General features: G+C 44.1%; 1 pseudogene; it reads left to right on the forward strand.

The window, feature by feature from the left end:
- Positions 1-5833: 5833 nt before the first annotated feature.
- LOC124726798 lies at positions 5834-5951 on the forward strand (annotated as a pseudogene).
- The last annotated feature ends 1068 nt before the right edge of the window (positions 5952-7019 follow it).

Here is a 7019-nt window from a genome sequence, read left to right on the forward strand (position 1 = left end):
CGTGCAGCTGAATCAGCAACAGCAGAGGCTGCAACAGGAAAAAGACGACTTGCAAACACTGTGAATAAATATCTGAACTGTGATGATGTTTTACTGGCATCGTTGACGCAGAGGTGCCTCTGCTCGACCCTTTGTATCAGAGTATTTGCCATCGGAAGTGTTCGACTGCAACACTTACAACAAGTTAGCAGTAGTCTGCATCTACGATGGTTACGCATCACGACAATAAATGCAATGCGGTAAACACAAAAGAGATTTTTCCTTTGCTTTGTTTGTGATAAGGCAGAGTTGAGGTGTACAGATGGGCATGCTATGTTGAATGTATCTTTTGTCAAACCTATGGAACCTGTTGATATATCAGAATTTAGAGGAAACTGTAAACGGACGTATTGGCTACCGGCGAGGTGTGCTATTTGTAATTTAGCTGGTCATAGTGAACCACGTACTAAGTTGTACATGTAGATGGGCTGTGCGGAGTGGGTGCGTGGTTTGAGGCGCCACGTCGCGGATTGCGCAGCCCCTCCCGCCGAAGGTTTGAGTCCTCCCTTTGGTATGGGTGTGTGTGTTGTTCTTAGCATAAGTTAGTTTGAGTAGTGTCTAAGACTAGGGACCAATGACCTCAGCAGTTTGGTCCCTTAGGAAATCACCCACCCACACACACACACACACACACACACACACACACACACACATGTAGACGGTATGATCATGCGTCACACAAGTGTAGCAAGTGTCACTAGGCGATAGTCAGGAAAAAGTAGTAGTTGAATCTAGTTTCGTGTATTGTAAGTTGTATTTTTCTGTGGTATATGTTGCTCTGTTTGAAGCACGCATTTTCAGTGTGAAATTAAGTTAGGCTCGAAGTCAGCTAGTACTAGTGAGAGTATAACCGCTCTGAAGGAGCAAGTGACACAGTTGTTAGAGGAAAATGCTAAACAAAAGTTACGCCATAATGAACTGATGGTTGAATTAGAATCTTTGAGGGCTACGTATGAGTCACTTTTCAGTGGGTCCTTCAATAGCTAACTCGATCACACACTTCTCCGCTAGACCAATAAAGGATTTAACGGTATTCATTAATGATGTACTTATTGAAGCTGGAATGAGGAACTGGTCATATGAAACTGCTCTGCAGATGGCCAATATGCGCCTTACGGGTGCAGTCAAGACATGCGTGATGTATCACGAAACGCTGAGCAAGGTTCAAATGGCTCTGAGCACTATGCGACTTAACTTCTAAGGTCATCAGTCGCCTAGAACTTAGAACTAGTTAAACCCAACTAACCTAAGGACATCACACACATCCATGCCCGAGGCAGGATTTGAACCTGCGACCGTTGCGGTCGCTCGGCTCCAGACTGTAGCGCCTAGAACCGCACGGCCACTCCAGCCGGCGCTGAGCAAGGCAAATACATTCGAACAATTAGCGGAAGGTTTGCGTCAGAGATGCCGTCAGCAAAATAGTGCTATATTTTTTAGAGAGAAGTTGAGTGGGTTCACACAGAAGGCAACTGAGACTGTGGAGACTTTTTCAGACAGAATCCGTTAAGTAAATGCGCAGACATATACGTTGACAGGGAATCCAGAACCGATATCACGGGAGGAAGAAAACTGAGCTCTCGAAGTGTTTTTGCGAATAATTGCTGCGGAGTTTTCGCGAAAAGAACGTATGGAAAATCTAGAGGATGTTGCCACGCATTTTCAGTAAATAGATGTTGCTACGCGAGTACGCAATAATAAACGAAATTTTCCTTCCCAAAAACATTTGTATCGTTGTGAGAAGAAAGGGCACATGAACGCGCCGTGCAATCACAATGTTGTAGATGCGGGCGTTTTCAAAACAAGGCAAGCGACTGTGGGACCAGAGAGCAGAGTAACGGAAACAAGCAACGGAAAACGTTACCCATAAGCGGGGATGTTTCGTCTGTCAGAAACATCCTCAGTAAGTCAGAGTACTACAGACACTGATGCAGAGACGGAGTGATGATTGGTGGGCTTTGTAAATGTTGAAAACTGTAAGTATTTAGACGATAGTGGTGCATATGTATCTGTGATTAGTCTAGACCTCATTGGTAGAAGAAGATTACGGATTACAATGTATAAAATACTTGAAGTGGGAAAGAAAGATTTGGTATCAATACAGACAATACGGATCGTTTTCAGGATTCGAACTACAGAGTTTCGTGAGTATATGGAAGTGTTGCCAACTGTTGGGACAAGTGGCTTCCACGTTTCTTGGACTTGACTACCTATACTACCTATACATCACGCAAAAACTAATTTTTCACAATTCATAGTTGACCTTCATGGGAATTTGTTTCACGTGAATTCAGCAGTTGTCAGTGTTTCTACGTCACATGGTACACCGCTTGCTGTCATCAGCTCAATGGTGTTACACATGACAATGTGCCTGCAGGTACAGAGAAATTAGTTTGGGTATCTGTAGATGCTGATGTGCCACATGTGTTTTAGAGAGTGTAGACCAATGAAGCGTTAGATGGAATGCATTGTTTTATACAAAGCAGCGCTGCACGCATACCCAACGTTAATGGGGAACTGATGATCCCGGTTTTGATAACTATGAGACGGAGTGAACCCCCCTAAAGGATTAACTGTGGCGAGTTTAGAAAAACTCGAAGATGCGGGTATCGATGGCTCACGAAGGGCCCGAAGCATCAAACAAACCGTCAAAGAACCTGAACTATGTGCCGAGGTTCGTCACTTGAAAGACAGTGAAAACTTTGTTGTTAAAGTTTTCGGATTTATTCATTTCAGATGGTTCACTTACAGCAACTCCTATCACATAACACCGATACCAACAGGCGATAATCCACCAGTCTCAAAGAAACAATACAGAATAGCGAAATACGTACAGCCACCAGTAAACGAATTTATAGATCAACAATTACATAAGGATAGTATGAAGTATGCGATAGCCTGTGTTCAGCAAATGTTGCTATGTACCAAAAAAGTCAGTTGATGGTACTCGAAAATATCGATTTTGTTGCGACTACCATTGCTTGAATGTAAGAAACCACAACGGATGCATATCCGATCATGAACATTACAGATACATTAGACAACCTACAAAGATGTAAATATTTTTCAACTATTGATCTTAGAAGTTGCTGTCACCAACTGGAAGTGTTTCCCGAAGACAGACCCAAGACAGCTTTTACAACACCTTCAGGTTACTTCCAGAATCTAAGAATGCCATTTGGATTGAAATATGTTCCAGCTGCATCCCACCGCCTATTAGATTGGGTACTTCGTAGATTAAAACCAATAATTTGTTGTCTTACCTTCACATAATTTCCTATTCAAAAAGAATAGAAGGTCATCTTAAACATCTAGATGAACTGTTTGGCAGACTGAGGGTAGCATGCTTTAAACTTAGTCTGAAGAAATGCCGTTTAGCTGAAACACACGTAAGCTATCATGGTCATATTATCAGTCAAGATGGAGTAAGGACATATTTTCGAATTACTTCCGCCGTACTTGGTTTCCCAACGCCACAAATTGCTAAGCGATTGCAATCATTTATTGGATTATGCAATTACCATCGTAAGTTTGCGAAGGCGGTTGCTCAAATTACACAGCCATTAACTAAGTCGGTACGAAAAGGTGTTAATTTCTCGTGGACAATTCCGTGTCAAGAAGCATTCGAGAGATTCAAGGAGATATTAGCATCGTATACTTTCCTAACAATCCTAAGCTTTGAACACAATTTCATACTTGCGTGTGCTGAATTCAACAATGCTTTGGGCAGTATTTTAAGTCAGACTGTTGATAGGACAGAACATCTGGTGGCATATGTCCCTAGACAATTGAATAAGGATGAAACTGATTATGTGACAACTGATAAGGCAGTATTAGCAGTTATTTACGGAATCCCTTCTAGTCTCTTCTTTCTGTACTGTTCTCTTGTCCATAGGGCTGCAAAGCACATTAAACCTTTCATAAAATGGTTTCAAACATTTAAATTTATATTAGATATTAACACATTTCTCATTTCAGAATCATTTTCCTTACTCTTGTCAGTCCATTATAGCTATTGTCGTGCTCAAACGGCAAAACTTATTTACTTCTTTAGCGTTTCGTTTCCTAATCTCAGTTCCTCATCATCCATGTTGCATCAAGGGCGTTCAATAAGTAATGCAACACTTTTTTTTTTTTTAGTCGGCCAGTTTTTTTTGAAAATGCAGAATTTGTTGTGGGACATCACGTAATATTCCCGCTTCAGCCCCTATAGTTGCACTATACGTAGCTTTTAAAATGGCGTTTTTAAGGGAGGTACGTTAAAAACAGACAGCTGTCAGTGAGGTCCATTTGTTGGAAAACTAGGGTATCATAGATACTCATAGGTGCTTGCAGAATGTCTACGGAGACCAGGCAGTGAACAGAAGCACGGTGAGTCATTCGGCGTGGCGTCAGTCATCATTGCAACAAGTCTGTGTAAACCTGCCCCATCTTTGCCTCGCCGGCCGATGTGACCGAGCGGTTCTAGGCGCTTCAGTCCGGAACCGTGCTGCTGCTCCGGTCGCAGGTTCGAATCCTGCCTCGGGAATGGATGTGTGTGATGTCCTTAGGTCAGTTAGGTTTAAGTAGTTCTAAATTCTATGGGACTGATGACCTCAGATGTTAAGTCCCATAGTGCTTAGAGCCATTTGAATTTGATCTCTGCCTCTTGCCGGTCGACCGCACGTAGTTGTGGCTCCTGCAGAGTTGGAATGTGCCGCCACTCTCATTCGAGGTTATCGACGGAGGACAACCAAACACCTCGCTGCTCAATTGGACGTCTTTGTTAGTACTGCTCACGCCAGGTAGGGTACTCACAGGCGTTGCCCGCTGCGTTCCTCGCCGCAAACAGAAGGTCATAAAGAGCAACTAAGAATCTTTTGAACTGAATTGATTGGTCTTTATGAGGCTGACGATGACAAAGTTTTGTCGATCCTCGTCGCAGTAGATTGAACAAGGGTGCATCATTTCGAGCCGGAAATCCATGGAGTGGCACCACACCATGTCTCCTGCAAAGGTTAAATTCAAAGCTGCTCACTCTGCCACTAAAGCAATGACGATGATCTTCTGGAACTCTGAAGGGGTTATTCTGTTCGCTTTCCTCCCTCATGGTGCAACAGTCAACTCGGAAGTCTATTACGCAACCCTCAGGAAACTGAATGAAGAAACGACTCCCGCGCGCCTGCCGCCTCACAAATACAAACGAAGTTCTCCTTTTACATGACAACGCAAGGCCTCACATGCGTCCGAGCACCCGAGAGGAGCTGATAAAACTTCATTGGACTTTTCTTCCTCATCCACCCCACAGCAGGGATCTCACACCTTCTGACTTCCATCCGACTGGCCCATTGGATAATGCACTCCGCGGAAAGCAGTACGCGGATGAGGGGGAAGTTATTGATGTAGCAAGACGTTAACCCCGTGGTCGACCAATATGTGGTACCCTGCAGGCAAAGGGGCCCTCACAGTGTGGTGGCGTCAGGCCGCCACATCGAATGGATATCATGTAGAAAATAGAGCTTTGTAGCCAGAAGAATAGGGAATCATGTGGTTCACTGGAACCCTAAATGAAACCAGCCCGCTTTCAGAAAAAAAACGTGTTGCATTAGTTATTGAAAAAACTTCGTAATTCGACTGCACTTCATTACTTTTGTATCACTTCTAACAGTATTCAACTTTTAACATGTTTCCAGGACACTCCACTCAACTGATGTTCGAAACTGTTTGCTGTCTCTGGTAGGATTACAATACTATCGACAAACCTAGGAGTTTTCAGTCCTTCTCGCTAAATTTCTTCTCTTTTATCTTTCCTCGGGGCAATGGTCTTTCCGCAGTGGATACACCGGTTCCCGTCAGACCACCGAAGTTAAGCACTGTCGGACGTGGCCGGCACTTGGATGGGTGACCATCTGGGCCGCCATGAGCTGTTGCAATTTTTTGGGGTGCACTCAGCCTCGTGATGCCAACTGAGGAGTTACTCGACCTAAAAGTAGCTGCTCCGGTCAAAGAAAACCATCATAACGACCGAGAATGCAGTGTGCTGACCACACGCCCCTCCGATCCGCATCCTCAGTGAGGATGACACGGCGGTCGGATGGTCCCGATGGGCCACTTGTGGCCTGAAGACGGAGTGCGTTTTCCTTCCCTCCTTGCTCTAAGTTCAAATTGATTAATACAGGGGATTCCCATTTTTTGTTTTAAAAACAGAAATTCCCCAGCAACACTTGCATGTATCCATCCTTCGTTCATTGCGATTGGTTCCGCGGTAGCAGTCATATTACCAAGCAAACTTTCCTAGCTTAATCCAGTACGTGAAGCTTGAATAAGGCATTACCTTTGATACAAGGCGAACTAAATCTGCATTTTTACTGCGGCTGTGGCCTCAATGATTGCCGGAATGATATACTGAGAATGGATCTTCGATCCAGAAGCTGGCTGCAGTGAATGATAAGCAAATAAATAAATAAATAGTAACTGTTAGTGCTCTGGGAGAGAACTTGGAAAGTATCTAGAAAAGAAAGGCACTGCACACGTGAAATCCGATTAAACGCAGTAGTACTGAAGTGAGTACTGTGAATGGAGTGAATACCACCGGTGATTTATCGACACCGGAATTCTACACAGAGGGCGACCTGAAGCAATGGATATGTAGCCAACAACATGGTAACTATGGAAGAACCAGCAGTATGAATGAGAACTTATGTGATGTCCCAGAAAGAGCTGGCTGTGGATGGTGAGCAACGTAGGATCCGCTACATCTCACTGGCTAACTCCATTGGGGCTGTGGGCGAAAGAGACAGTTCACTTGTGACATCATCTCAGGGCTGACGCGCGGTGGGTTCGGAAACATTTGGGGATGAGGTGCGTTTCCTGGAACTCCACTTCTAAGGATTTAGCGGGCTCACCCGCATGGTGTCAGCATAGGTCAAAGATGTTGAATTTTGCAACAGAGGCTTACAGAAAAATATAACTTCTTTAATTCTGAGGTGATCCTGTGGTTA

The sequence above is a fragment of the Schistocerca piceifrons genome, chromosome 1, assembly GCF_021461385.2.
Source record: "Schistocerca piceifrons isolate TAMUIC-IGC-003096 chromosome 1, iqSchPice1.1, whole genome shotgun sequence".
Taxonomy (NCBI): domain Eukaryota; kingdom Metazoa; phylum Arthropoda; class Insecta; order Orthoptera; family Acrididae; genus Schistocerca; species Schistocerca piceifrons.